This window comes from Tenrec ecaudatus, chromosome 9 (genome assembly GCF_050624435.1).
Source record: "Tenrec ecaudatus isolate mTenEca1 chromosome 9, mTenEca1.hap1, whole genome shotgun sequence".
Lineage (NCBI taxonomy): Eukaryota > Metazoa > Chordata > Mammalia > Afrosoricida > Tenrecidae > Tenrec > Tenrec ecaudatus.
Genome location: NC_134538.1, coordinates 124651916 through 124667823, shown reverse-complemented (window position 1 = coordinate 124667823; position 15908 = coordinate 124651916). Strand labels below are relative to the sequence as shown.

General features: G+C 42.5%; 1 protein-coding gene across 4 annotated transcripts in view; it reads left to right on the top strand.

Moving 5' to 3' along the window:
• SRPK2 (SRSF protein kinase 2) overlaps positions 1-15908 on the top strand; it is a 249897-nt gene that overhangs the window by 45382 nt on the left and 188607 nt on the right. The gene's annotated exons all lie outside the window — the stretch shown is intronic.

Sequence of the window (15908 nt, the reverse complement as noted above, 5' to 3'; positions counted from 1 at the left end):
GGTGGGGTTTGTAGGCTGAGAAAAGTCCATGTAGTCAAGCCATGTCAGCAGGCCCCATTCTTGGAAGCTCACAGCCCCGGCTGGGACCTGGGTGGAAATGCTGTGCCGAACCATCACTATTGAAATGTTACAGAGTGTTAGTGCTGGTGGAGTTCTCCTCCCCCACTCCCGATACTTTGGGACATTTTAGAATTTCAGAAACAGTCCAACAGTCAGTCTACTTTTTGAGTATGTTTCAGGCATACTAACTCCATCCCTAAATAATTTATCATGTATCTCCTAAGAACAGAGACAATTTTCTACATAAATATGATACATTGATCATACTTAGAAAATTTAAAATGGGAATAACATTGTCATCTAATGTATACTAATTCAAATCTCAGTAATCTTAATAAAATTTTTTTAATGCAGTATCCAGTTTAAGCGTTTGCATTGATTGCAGTGCTCTGCATTAGAGAACTTAGCTGTGGTGAAGGACCAGTCTGCCTTTCATGCCCCATGTGTTGTAGACCACTCATTTTATAACCTGTAATCACTAGTAACACAAGTTAGTAGGGGAAAATGAAAATGATGAAGACATAAAAGTACAAACTCCATTAAAAATTACATTTAACTGTCAAATTGTTGTAAATTTTCAATTTGTGTGCTTTTGGGTGTTTTTTTGGTGAGTTCTGTTTATGAGAAGCTCTGGCCTACATTGGTTCCATATTCTAATTTTCCTTTATGACAATGACAGTGTGAAACCATCTGGGCCAGTTGCTTTGAGTTTGTTTTTGTCTGATTGTTCTCTCATGATCAAATCCATGTCCATATTTTGCGTGGGGGCTCCGCATAGGTGAAGCTGTGTCCATCCTATTGCAGCACAGGTGGACGGACATGCTTTGTCTTGGTCCCAGGGCTGACGATCACTTGGTTAAAATACTGTCTGCCAGGTGATTCCATTGCAGAAGCTTCTCCGCCCCCCCCTCCACTTTTTGAAAAGAATAGGTACTTTAAATTTAATCACCTCTTGATGATTCTTGGACTGATGCAAGTGTACAACTGTGGGCTGTACGTGGCAGTTTTGTAATTCAGTTCTAGTTTTATATTGATTAGTTGTCCTATTTTTGAAGTGTTCCGTGACTGATTCTTTCTTCGATAGGTTCAACTTAAAGAGAGCCGAGGTTTCTTCCTGTAAAGGAGGAGAGGTGCGTGAGAGCCTGTCTTCCCTTTCTCTACAGGACACATTGGCATAGGGACAGATGGACATTACATAGGACTGCTGTAGTGGGCACCTCCCACTTCTAATTCTGCTCCTTTCCCGTCTACTGCCACCCCTGGATTCCATTTCTCAATCTCTTGATTTTCCCCTAAATTCCAATTTTGAGCCATATCTACTTCTGCTTCATTTCTTGAGGACTATGTCACAGGAGATTTTAACTTTTTTTTTCCTGCTGCCTCATTACCACAACTGTCCACACTTTACATTGATGTGCATATTCTTACTCTTTGGGGCCTATTTGTATCTCAAATAGAGCTTTCTGGTAAGGTGAGTGAACAAATTAGACAACTAGTCGTGTGACAAGTGAAGTATGTGAAGGGGTTGTCAAAATTGGTCATGTTAGTCCCGGTAGACTAGAGAAACAAATTCATAGACACTCATATATGTATAAGACAGAGCTTTATATACAAGAGCAATTGAGTATTGAGAAAACATCCTAGCCTAGTCTAGATCAAGTCCATAAGTCCTATATTAGCCCATAAGTCTGATACCAATTTATAACGTCTTCTTCAGACTCACGAAACACATGCAATGATGCTGAATGCAGTATGAGCACAGGCCAGTGGGTGGAAAGCCTTGTGGACCCAGTGGCAGTAGAAGCATCTCAGCGCTGGCAGGGGTCTCCCTGTGGCCACTCCAGTTCCCAGGGCATGGGTTCTATCAGCATAGTGCCACGTGTCTTGTCAGTAGAGCAGCTCTCGGAGTGAGCAGAGAGAAAGTCTCCCGCTTCCAAGGAATACAGAACTTCCAAGAATCCTCAGGAGAAGGCCATGCCCACACAGAGGCCTCATTGGCTATGATCTGATTGACAGGCTTGACTCCACCCCTTCACTTTGAATCCTCAGATTGATACCAGATTATGTAACTGTCACATCAGCTAAGAGGCCCATCCTATAGACAACCAGTATTGTGTTGACTCCCATTAGAGTCTAGGATATGAGGTGTCCCTGGTTTTCTTGACACCTTTCTTCTGACCAAACTCATTTGCAGATTAATTTAAGCTTTTCCAACTTCTGCCTTACACCTGTTTTGGAAGTAGTTGGATCATTTTCATGTCTCTCTAGAGATCTGTGTGAGAGAAATAGGGCTTTCTACTCCTGTAAACATCTTGGAAACTCACAGGGGCAGTTCTATGCCTTCATAGAGGGCAGCGTTTCTTAACTTGTGGGTTGTGACCCCTTTAGGGGTCAAATGACCCTTTCACAAGGGTCGCCCGATTCATAACAGTAGCAAAATTACAATTATGAAGTAGCAACAAAAATAATTTTATGGTCGGGGGGGTCACCACAACATGAGGAACTGTATGGAAGGGTTGCGATCTTAGGAAGGTTGAGAACCACTGACACGAGGCGTTTAATGAGTCAGTATCAACTCAATGGCAGTGAATGGGTTTCTTTGGTTACTTAGAAGTTTGTAAGTTGCTTAAATCAAGTCTCAACGAAATTTAGAACTTAAGTCCTTTTGTTTATTCAGCAAGTATTGGGCCCACAAGTGTGAACGAATGGATGTTGCTAGCCATGGGGATGCAGTATTGAACAGGGTGATGTGGTCACATAATCTAGCAATTTGAGATCCAGCTGGTGATTCAGATATGTAACAGACAGTTACATATCTCAAAATGGATGAAAGGTGCAGGGAGAAGTTCAGGGCTCTATGGGAAAACCTCTCCTAAAATTGCAGAGAGGCAATCGGAAAAGCTTGGAGGTCAGGGTGTTAAAGAGAGTGCAAGTGAAGAGGCTCTGGCAGTCGTTGATTACTACCATTTCTTTTGTCTCTGTCACAAGTACGTGTAGCATGAAAGTCGCCTTAGGCAAGAAGTGAATGAACGACTGTGATTGCTGTCCAATACGACATTGTTTATAGACGTGGAACTTTGAATAATTTTTAACTTTTGAGTGCCATGAAATAATTCTTTATTTTCTTTTAGTACACACACCAAAACAAAAGTGAGTAGTGGGGAGGGAGGGGGAAAATGAGGAGCCGATATTAAGGGCTCAAGTAGAAGGCATATGTTTTGAGAATGATGATGGCAACAAATGTACATATGTGCTTGACACAATGGATGTAAGTATGGATTGTGATAAGAATTGTTCGAGCACCCAATAAAATGATTTTTTAAAAAGTGAGTAAGTGATCTGATAGCTTGCTGACCCATTGAATCAGGTGCTAAAATATCCATTATCAAGACTTTTGACTTGCAACTGGGAGTAAAACAAAGCTCATGGGTAATAATCCTGTATTCACTGCAGGTATTAGGCTTTCTGTGAGAAATAAATTTGTAGGTAGAGTTGAAGATTACAGTACTTTTGCACCTCTCGCTGTTCTTTTGAAGCATTCTAGCAATTTTGGATGTTCAAAGATAAGAGCGTTTGGGATTATGAGGGTTACTAGCAAGTGGAAGCTCTACAGTGAGGGTCACTATTGGTATAATTAATAGTACCCTGTAGGTCCAAATTCTGGTCACGATCCTGCCAGTTACTGGTAATGTTGGGCAAATCACTGTATTTCTCTGAGAAAGAAAAATAATACAGCTACTGCTGAATATTGCAACAAGCAATGGAGAAGGTGATGTTCTAGCATTCACATGTATATTGAGATGTGAGATTGCCTGATCATTATGATTTTATTGTGATTATAGACAAGGATAAGTCAAAAAGTATTGCTATTAGGGATCAAGTTTGTACATGTATGATTTTGTTTCAAATAAAATGTGTTTAAATATGTCTCTGCAGCTAGTGGATGACTGCAGATCAGTCGTTTTGCCCCAATCCTCCCAGTAATACACTTAGTGTTAGGTGTCATTCTGTTGGTTATGACCCATAGCGACCCTGTATGCACAACAGAATGAACTAGTGCATGGTCCTGCGCCAGCCTTGCAATTGATCCTATACCGAAGCCCATTATTTCAGCTGTGTGTCAATCCATTTTCATTGAGGGCCGTCCTCTTTCTTCTGTCCCTCCACTTTACTAAGCATGATGTCTTCCTCTAGGGCCTGATCTCATCTGACAATATATTCAAAGGATGTAAGAAGTCTTTCCATCCAGCCTCTTAGGAACACTCTGGCTTCCAAGACAGCAATCCACGGTACTTTGAATATTCTCTAGCACCTTCGTGCATCAATTCTTCGATCTTTTTTATTCAGATTCCAACTTTCACATATATGTGAGGCAATGGAAAATACCATGGCTTGGGTCGGGCCACCTTAAGTCCCCAAAGTAACATCATTGCTTTTCAATATTCCAAAGAGGTCTTTTGCATCCGATTTACCAAATGCAACCTGTCTTTTGGTCTCTTGACTGCTGCTTTCATGAGCATTGATTATGGATGCAAGCAGGACACATTTTTGATGACTTCCATTTTTCCTTCATTATCATGATGTTACCTGTTGGCCGAATTGTGAGGATTTTAGTCTTTAAATTGAGTCTTAATCCATATTGAAGGCTGCTATGCTTGTTTTTCATTAGCAATTGCTTCAAGTTGTCTTCGCTTTCAGCAAGCAAGGCTGTGTCATCCACATATAGCAGGTTGTTAATAAACCTTCCTCTAATCTAATCAGGTTGTCTTTAAAAAAAATGATACAATCATTATAGTGGTTTCTAAGGGGATTGGCAGGTCAGTTAAATCCAAAGCAGAGAAGCCAGGTCAGAAGGTTATGATGATTGTTTTTATTTTTTTTGAATGACAAAGGGGTAATCTTGATAGATTTTATCAAAGGACACAGGACAATAAAATTATAGAGGCTTATTATGAAGATGGTTTAAGAAGATTAAAAACTGTGCATAGGGATTTTTTTTCTATTATGACAATGTACCTGCTCATTTTTTGAGGGTGGAAGTGGTTCCCTTATGAAAATGTTGTTGAGATGATAGTAGGATAAGAGGGAAGTAAAAGGAGTTAGAGGAAAGAACTAGGAGGCAAAGGACATTTATATAGGTCTAAGTATAGGCATGTACATATGTAAATATATTTATGTATAATGATAGAGAAATAGATCTATGTACATATATTTATATGTCAAGTATCAAGGTAGCACATGGACATTGGGCCTCTACTAAAATACTCCCTCAATGAAAGAACACTTTGTTCTAATAACCCAGCACTCTGTGATGCTCAGCTTCCCTGACATGATCGCTGAAGACACAATGGGTGCATAAGCAAATGCGGTGAAGAAAGCTGATGGTGCCTGTCTATCAAAAGATGTAGTGTCTGGGATCTTAAAGGCTTGAAGATAAACAAGCTGAGAAGCAACGAAGTTCACATGGAAGAGGTGTTGATGGGATCAAGTATAGGTTATCAAAAACCCAGAACAAAAATATCATATCATTGTTTATGAGGGGGAGTGCAAAGTGGAGACCCAAAGCCCATCCATCTGTAGACAATTGAACATCCCCTTACAGAAGGGTCACAAGGAAGAGATGAGCCAGTCAGGGTACAGTTTAGCACTGATGAAATATAGAACTTTCTTCTAGTTCTTTAATGCTTCCCCCACCCCCCCACACTAACTCTGACCCCAATTCTACCTTACAAATTCAGCTAGACCAGAATATGTACATGGGTACAGATAAGAGCTGGAAACATAGGGAATCCAGGACAGATAAACAAACCCCTCAGGACAAAAAATGAGAGTAGCATTACCAGGAGGGTCAGTCAGGGGAAGGTGGGGGGAGAAAGGGGGAAGTGGGTGAAGGGAGACATTGGTTGGTGTAACACATGAAAAAAAAAAGATAAATTAACAAGGGTTCCTGAGCCAGGCGGGCGGAGAGGGGTAGGGTGTTGAACTGATACCAAGGGCTCAAGTAGAAAGAAAATGTTTTGAAAATGATGATGGCAACATGTGTACAAATGTGCTTGACACAATGGATGGATGGATGGATTGTGATAAGAGCTGTAAGAGACCCCAATAAAAATGATTTGTGTTTAATAAAAAAACAAATTACAAGTTAACAAATAATTTACACTTTTTTTCATGTCTTAAACCAACCATTGTCTCCCTTCACCCACCTTTCTGTTGTCTGTCCCCCTGGAAGGGGGTTATATGTAGATCACTGTGACTGGTTCCCCTTTGCTCCCCCTACCTTCCCTTTCCCCTTCCCCTCCTGGTAATGCTACTCTCATTATTGGTCTTGAGTGGTTTATCTGTCCTGGATTCCCTTTGTTTCCAGCTCTTATCTATGCCCATGTAAATATTCTGGTCTAGCCGAATTTGTAAAGTAGAATTGGGGTCAGGATAGTGGGGGAGGGGGGGAAGGAAACATTAAAGAACTAGAGCAAAGTTGTATATTTTCTCAGTGCTAAACTGCACCCTGACTGGCTCATCTCTTCCTTGTGACTTCAGTTGGCTGGCTGATACACCTACTCCAGTGTGTCTTGTAGATTGTAGGAATAATAGAGTTCTTGTGTGTTGAATGCATGTCATGAACACAACCAGTAAATGGCAATAGAGTACCAGCCTTGCTTACTCGTCCTGCACACTCATTAGTCTGTTTTTCAGTCACATGGTCTGGTCAAAGTGTGAAAAGTAAAGAAAGTACCATATATACTCGTATATAAGCTGAGTTTTCCATCACATTTTTAATGCAGTTTTTGTTGTAAAATTAGGTGCCTCAGCTGATATTCAGGTCAGCTTATACTTCAATATAAACGGTAATATTGAATCCTTTAAAAATATTCCTATTGAGTATTCTTCAGTTAACATTTTTTTTTTCAAAAAGCTTTCTGTGGTAACTACATAATCTGTTGTCAATTTGAGACCTAAGAGTGAAGGGGTGGAGTTTAGCTTGTCTATTAGGTCGCAGCTTAGTGATCTCATTTGGAGGTGCTAAGGAGATAAATAGCTCACTGGAGGCGGGACACACACTCACTGGGAGACATTCTTGCCAACAAGACGGTACACTAGAGCCCTGGGGCTGGAGGAGCCACATGGAGGGAGACCCACACCAAAGCTGAGATGCTTCCATTGCCATTGGATCCACAAGACTTGTCACCCACTGCCCTGTGAGCTTCTTGCATTTGGAGTCATTGCATGTGTTGCATGAGTCTGAAGAGGAATTTATAGATTGGTATCGGGCATAGGGGCTAATATCGGGCTTATGGACTTGATCTGCACCGGGCTGGGATGCTTTCTTAACATACAGTTACTCTTTGACTCTTTTACATAAAATTCTTTCTTAAACACATGTGAGTTTCCCTAGATTTGGTTCTCTAGTCTATCCTGACTAACACACTTAATTAGGTGAAGTTTTCAACCAATTAATTAGCTGAACATAAACTTTTCAAGTCTATGTAGGAAGGATATGTGGAATAATCAAAATCCCACTTCTCTGATACCAAATGTGTTCATTGAACCAGATTACATACTTTGTTACTCCCTGCTCTGACTCCAGCTGCTCCAACCACTGGGCACCGTAGACCTTACTAGTCTAAAAGGGCACCCAGAGCCTTCCTGGCTGCCAAGACCACAGGCTTTTCCACAACACCCTCCCTTTTACCTGCTGGCTACACATTTGGGGTTCTAGAATGACTCACAGAACTCATGGAAAGCACTGTACTTAATAACTGATTTGTTATTGAAAAAGGACACTAATGGATGTCACATGGGGTGAAGTGTGGGAGGGTTCTTAGCACAGAACTCCCATGTCCCCCAGAGGAGCATGCTGCCCTCCTGTGTACACTGATGCCTTTCACCACCTGGAAGCCTGCGGGACTTATGTGTCCACAGCTTTTGAGTAGTTGTATCATGGTTGCTTCCCTCCACCCCATCTTAGCTGACTGATTTAGTGGTTTTTCAAGCCTAGCCAGGCCCCCCACAGGAATTTTCTCATTAGTAAAGTTTTAAGCGTGGTCTGGAGGCTTATAAATAATAAAGGCACCCAGTAGAACAGTGAATGGAACTCAGTCTAGCCATAGTAACTCCCACAAAAAGGTTGGATAGGATTATGCAAAGAAGGTGCTTGTGGTCCACCAAGGGTTTGGACAACCTATTACTAATGCAAATAAGGTGACTAGCTCCTTTGTGGGAGTGAGACTACAAATAAGGTGTATGGAGCCCTAATGATGGCATTGGTTAGTGCTGCAATTTAGTTAGGCTTAAAATGAGCTCATCCTAGAGGCAAGAAAGTGGTGCCACACTGTCAATAAGGAAGGGGCTGAGAAGTGTGCCGTTTGGACCTGCCGGCACTGTACTTGAGTACCTCTTAGACCCAGGAAACCAAGAGAGCTGTAGCTCTGGAGACGATGAGACACTTCGGCCAATGTGGCAGCTAAACAGCAGCAACACAAGCAGGGGCTGGCATAAGAGCCTGGGTGAGGTGGTTTTGCTGGGTACACTGATTCCCACAGAGCTACAGAATTGAGTGTCCTGGGCAAGAGGCTTGCTGGTTGAATTGGTTGTCCTTGGGCACGGATCAGTGGGAGCGAGGCTTGTTGACAGATGGAAGGAGAGAGCTGAACTCCTTTGGGCAGGTTTGTGTGTGTGTGTGTGTGTGAGAGAGAGAGAGAGAGAGAGAGAGAGAGAGAGAGAGAGAGAGAGAGAGAGAGAGAGAGAGAGAGAGAAAGAGAGAGAGAGAGAGACAGACAGACACAGACACACACAGACAGAGACCTGTTGTGAGTGGTTGAGAGGAGCTGATCATAGACCTGCCCTGCACCAGAGAGGGAGACTTGCTCTACAGACTTTCTGCTCCTGATGTCAAATTGTAGCCTGTCGATCTTGATCCTGAGTTGTAACCTATTAACAGACCCACTAATTGTATTACTTATGAATTGCCTGTGGCCACTGCAATAAATTAACCAACCTAGCAGTGAAGCAAAGGATTCTGTGGGAGGGACAGAATTGTTGGAGAGGTTGGAGAGAAGAGGTAGGTGGGTGTGACCTTGGACTGGTGTTGATGGAATGGATCTCTTCTTCCCCTGGGAAGGTAGAGGATCTCTAATGCCTTCACACCATTTTACACATCCCAGTTATTTAGGGAACTTTAATAGTTTTTAGAGTTGTGTTTCAGGAGCCTAGGCTAGAGCCTAAAAATAGTCCTTTTCCAGAGTGGTGTGCCTCCAAATCATAAGTGTGGAAGAAAACACCATTTCATACTGTTTGGGGAGTTAATGGATTGTTTCTACATTGTTTTTTTAAAAATAGTCACTCTAGAGCAGGAGTCCTCAAATTTTTTAAACGGGGCCAGTTCACTGTCGCTCAGACCTGTTGGAGGGCTGGGCTATAGTTTAAAAAAATTATGAACAAATTCCTATGCACACTACACATTTCTTATTTTGAAGTGAAAAAACAAATGGGGCAAAACCACCCAGTGGGCTGGATAAATGTCCTCGGCAGGGTGCATGTGGCCCGCGGGCCTTAGTTTGAGGACGCCTGCTCTAGAGGCCTAGAAACACTGTCCCTTCTATGTTTTGTAAGTAACTAGAAGAAAGAAGACTGAACAGTGCCAGTATTATTCTATTGGTTTTAAAAATAGCCCTTGAAAAGTAATAGCCTGTTGGCAGTGTCTCAAGTGTGAAAGATGGGTTGTGTGTTCTGGAGACATTTCTCTGTGGTTGGTTGTGCATCGCTCCTTGTAATTTAAAGTTGAACATCTAGAAAGAAGCCATTTCTTCCCCACCCTTTTTAGTGCTGATGGTGGTAAAGCACACCTGCCTCTGCACGGGTTCATTTTCATTTTGATGATGTGGGACATAATTTTCCCAGATGTACAGATCAGAAGTGGAAAAAACTCAACTTAGAACAAAACCAGATTGTTCCTGGATGTAACATTTCAGTTCTACATCCAGGATCTGATCTAGCCAAACAATCATCACCCTCCTAGTGGGTGGACACACACACACACACACACACACACACACACACACACACACACTTTATAGCCAGCACAACTGGAGCCAGGCAGGACCCGAGTCACTCCCCTATATGGTCAGAAATATATAGAGAAGTCAAACATCCACTTCCCAGACTATGAATTCCAGCTATTTCTACACCTACCACCTGGAATCCCGATGCACTTATCATATGACCCTTATAAAACAAAGCGACTTACCCAAAAGACTTCTCAAGCCAGGCTAGTTTGCAATTCTCAAAACTGTTTTGTGACTTGGGCCTGAGACTGCCGTAGTTACGGATGGGGAGGACTCGCCTGATTTTCTTGAACAGAACGGCACGGTTTACACTGAAGCTCCCAAAGGGTGCCGCCCCTGGCAGCCAGATCTAAAGGTGTCAAAATTGTAAACAAGTCTTTACAATTGTCCTTCCTGATGTGCACAGGAATCTAACAGCTGAATACAGGTCATTGAGAAAGAGTAATTAATTTTATTGCAAACAGCTGAGCAAGGACCCAGGCGGTTAGTGCCGCAGATCTGAGTCCCTGAATATTTGGCAACGGTTAGGTTTATGGGGAAATGAACAGGTAAGATATACCTGTTCATAAGAAGGGGTGAATGGGGCGAGACTAGGGATTGGCTGAATAGTCTGCTTCTATTTAAGGTACTTCACTGCCATCAAATCGATTCCGACCCATAGCGACCATATAGCACTGGGGAGAGCTGCACCTGTTGGGGCCAAAGAGTAACTCTTTACAGGAGCAGAAAGCCTCCACTTTGTCTGGTGGTGCAGCGGGTGGGTTCGAGGCTCCTAGGCGAAGCCAGGGCGGAACCCCCCTACGTCACCCACGCTTCCGGCTTCCGTGGAAAGGGCCGCGTGGCTCCCGCTCACTGCGCAGGCGCACAGGAAGTGCTCAGTTTTATGTGCAGCGAAACCGGGAAGTGTACTAATTAAGCTTGTTCTGTTGGCCGGAAAGAGCTAGTAGTTATTTTTGCACTCGGCACCACGAGCGAGCTACCCCCGTGTGCAGGCCCTCTAACTGGCTGGGTCTGGTTTGGGCTGGTTCCCTTCTGCGCGGCCCGCTGCTTTCTGAGGAACAGCTGAGAGGAAGTCGCCTCCTGCCATGGAGCCGCGCCAGCTGGGCCCGCGATGGCCTCCCCGCGCGGCGGCTCCACGGGACCGCTCCTGGGGAGCAGCCCCCCCCACCGTGGTGGAGGTCGTGGACTAGCAGTGCACAGGGTACGGATTTGTCTGGAATTCACGTCTGCAGAAGGAGCGGTAGAGTAAGGTATTGGGGGCCTACACACTGGCGTTTGGTGGTCGATCTGATTTGGTTACTTGATGGCTGTGCGTCCTAAATTATTATTGGTTTGTTTCTGCCCTTTGCATTTTCTTAGAAGATACAGCTAGTTGATCTTTTGTAGCTCTGTTCTACTGTGAAAGTGGGCCCACTGGTTTCCCCTATGGAAACTTAAAAGTTAATTTCTTCTCAAAGTTAATTATTGTGTTTTTCAGACAAACACAAAGTAAGTAAATTATATGGATGAATCTGCTTTGTATATTAAGATAAACTGAATCAATTTTGCATGTAACTTTGTGTAACTTTTGCTATATTGAAAACATTTGCAGTGACACAACTTGGAGAGTTGTGGGACAAAACGTGAAGGGAGTGCGACAGGGCAGCAAGAAGTAATCAAGGGCCTGAGGAAGCCCGAAAATAGGCGTCTGACTCAAGGGACAGTGCTTGGCACCTTATCAGACTTGATCGGAAAACAAGTGTCTGGAGAAGTGTCAGCAGACAGACCTGGAGCTATTTGGGGTTTTTTCTTTTCTTTTTGTTTCACCCTATTCTGTCTATATACGATAGGCAGGATGAACAAGCCTGAGGGAAAAACAACTGGACCGGCAGTTCGGGGCGGGGCGGCGGGTGGGAGCATGGGAAAAGGGAGGGGGAGTGGGGAGCCAATAAACTGTGAGATTAGGGAACAACAAGAGATCTAAAATTGATGGTGAGGAGGGCATATAATACCTGGTATCGTTTAATCAAGTGCAGTGTATCCAAGGAATTGCTGAGAGCCTGAATGAAGGGTGAGCATGATAGTGGGATAGGAGGAAGGTGAAAAGAAATAGAGGAAATAGGCAAGAGCTATTTATCAGTGTATAATTATAGGCATGTATATATGTAAATATATTAATTTATAATGTAAGGGATAGAGGCCATTGTACATATATTTATGTGTTAAGTATTAAGATAGCAGATAGACATTGAGCCTCTATTCAAGGCCTCCCTTAACACAGAACACTTTGTTCTAATAACCTGGCACTCTTTGATACCTTCCCGACATGATTGCTGAAGACAAAATGTGTGCATAAGCAAATGTGAAGAGAGCAGATAGTGCCTGGGATAGTGTCTGGGGTCTCAAAGGCTTGAGTTAAACAAGCAGCCATCTTGTAGGGAAGCAAGTAAGTCCACATGGAAGAAGCGCACCAGCCTGTATTCTCATGAGGTGTCGACAGGATCATGTATCAAAAGATTCAAAACAAACAACTATATTAATGTGGACAAGGTGGGTTGGAATGGAGATCCAACGCCCATCTGTAGACAATTGGATATCCCCCCACAGAGGGTTATAAGGAAGGAATGACTTAATCAAGGTGTAGTATAATGCCTATAAATCACACTTCATTCCTCTAGTTCCTGAATGCTTCCTCTCCCCCACCCTGCCCCCCACCACCACGACCCAGTTCTACCTTACAAATCTGGCTAGACTGGAGAACACACATTGGTACAGATAAGCGCTCTGGACTCATGGATTTCAGGACAGATAGACCTCTCAGAAACAGTATTGGGATTAGCGGTATTATGAGGGTAGGGGGATGGCCAGGGAGGGGGAAGAGTGACAAAGGGGGAACCCATCACAAAGTTGGATATATAGCCCCCTCCTAAGACATGAATAACAAAAATGTGGATAAAGGGAGACAGAGACAGTGTAAGATCTGAAATAATAATAATAGATTATTGATCAAGGATTCACAAGGGAGGGGGCGGGGAAAGGAGCTTATACCAAGGGCTCAAGTAGAAAATGTTTTGGAAATGATGATGGCAACATATATACAAATATGCTTGATACAATTGATGTATGGAATGTTATAAGAGCTGTAAGAGCCCCCAATAAAACAAGTTTTAAAAAAAATTAGTCCTCAAGTAGCATGGTTGGAATTTTGAATATTGTATTAGTTGTGTTTTCACAGAAATTAGTTATGTAAAGGACAATACTATAGACTTAAGTTTTTCTTAACTAATTTCCAGTCAATTTTGATTGGGTAAATCAAGCAGCTTTTGTATGTGACTGATTTTATTTTCACCCTTTGAATTTGGGTTTTATTTTTGTTCAGCTATGACCCTTTGGTTTACTTGAAATTGCTTTGTGCTAAAACAAACAGTATGTAAATTATTTTCTATAAACGGGTTTATAATTACTTGTTTTGTGATTCTGCCTTTGGCGTCTATCTACTGACTGGCTAACTGTGTAGAGTGCATTACAACTCATACAGCCACCCTGTAGGATAGAATCTAACTACCCCATAGGATCTCTGGGGTTGTCAATCTTTATGGAAGAGGGCACCCTGTGTTTCTTCCAGAAACGGTTGGTGTGCATTCCAGTCTGCAGCCTGGCACCACTAGTTTGGATTATAGCAGTGAGCAGTTGGATCTATGTGTGAAATGGGGCCATGAGCTGGTTTTTGCAGAAATGCCATCAATATTATCCACCATTGTTACTATATTGTCAGTGCAAATGTTAGCACATTGTAACGCAGCTAGTGGCTTGGTATAATGTTGAGGATAGGTGTGTCCTAACCACTCACACTATGGAGCTGATCTAGATAAATGAAGGAAATGGGGAAGGAACAAATACGGTAATTTATAATATTCTTGTTTACACATTTTGGCCTCATGCCCCTTAATTACAAATGAGGGAAGTAGACCCTGTGAGTTTTAATATCTTGTCGATCTTGTTTAATATCTTTTTAACACTGGGGCCTGGAACTTAGCCTGGTTGAAATTAAAGTTCAGCTCCTCCCTGAGCCATCCTTGCCTCTAGATGACGCGGTTGGTCCAAAGGTCACGGTCTCTTGTTCCCTGTGTTCTTCTATTACTTCCTCTCTTGTCTCACCATCGACCTTAGGCTATTAAGAATAATGGGGCTCCTGACGAGACAAATGATCATGGGAACTCCTGATGCCTACTTGATCAGATTTTTTAAATCGGGAAAAGGTCATAGGAAAAATTCTCCATGCTAGAAATGAGAAATGTAGTTTACTTGATGGACTCTCTGGCTTTTAGAATTATTTGTGCCAGGTTGCCGTTGGAATGGTAACTTAGCCCAGAGGTAAAATACTAAGGGAGTTAGTACGGAGCTTTATGGAATACTGCCCAGCTCCCTCCTGGAGCCCTGGTGGCATAGTTATGCATTGGGCTTTCTAACCACAAGGTGAGAAGTTTGAAACTACTAGCTGCTCTGCTGGAGAAAGATGGGCTTTCAACTCCCATAAAGAGTTACAGTTTCAGAAACCCATAGGGCCAGTGGTGCCCCATCATGTAAGACTACAGTGAGTCAGTGTTGTTTGGTTTGGTTTAGCTGAGGGCCCAGAGTTGGTGCAGCCTTCCAGACTGTTCACCAGTAAAATGAGAGCAGCTACATCTGCCTTTTTTTTTTTTGCTTTACGAACCTTTACCCTTCAAGTAAAGAGGCATGCTTTACACATTACTGAAAATGGTCTCTTCCTTCAATACACTTTTTTGCTTTGTATAAACAAACGAAGGTAGCTTTATGAAAGCAACCGATTGACTCCACAGCTGACCCTGTGGAAGTCAGCAATGTATGCTGAGATCCTGGGGGGAAAGGGAGGTTTGCCAAGGATTTCTAGGAGTAGAGTTAATTCATTTTTAATTTTTTAATTAATTTGTTTATTAACTAGCACAGCAAACATTTGATATACTGGCCTGGTGGCACAGTGGGTGGTGAGAGTTTGAGGAATTGGGTGGGTGAGGATAGACACCATCTTTTGAGAAAGAAAAGCACCTCTTCCCCTAATAAAATGATTTAAATAAAAAAATAAAAAAGAAAAGCACCTCTTAATGAAACAAGAACAATAAGAATAAAACCAAAACAGAATAAACAACAACTAAAAAAGAATACTCATATTATATGGGTGTTAGAAGCATTACTCATTTGGGTTCTTAATAACCTGTACCATAATTCATAGTGTGGAACCAAGGCCCATGCTCTATCTAGTAAGTTTCACACTTCAAGGCTAAGGAGACAGTAACATGATCATCATCAGCATCTTGATCTCTGCCCTATAGAATATGCAAGTGCTTGATAAATATTTAAATGAAAGTGCTCTGCCTGTGGAAGCCCGCAGCATTTGTCTTTTCACTGTTCAGATTTTTCCCCATCTTAAAGGAAAACAACTCCCCTTCCCGCCAATCCTTTCCCCAAACCTGCCTTGCCTTTTAGCTACTGTTGTCCTGCCCTTATTTGTTATACACCATCAGGTGTATAATGTCTGGTGGTATTAGTGCTTTTTTAGTTTTTACATTACGTGATGCGTTCACAAATGTTCCATGTAAGCTGAGAAGAATATGTATTCTTGTTGGCCGAAGCATTCTATAAATGTCAATTAAATCTGCATGATAGATGGGGCTGCTCCTTTAACTATAGCCTCACTGATTTTCTGCCTGCTGCATCTGCTGTTTGTGCATAGAGGGGTGTTCAAGCTAGAATAGTGGCTTCATTTATTTCTCCTGTAGCCTTACC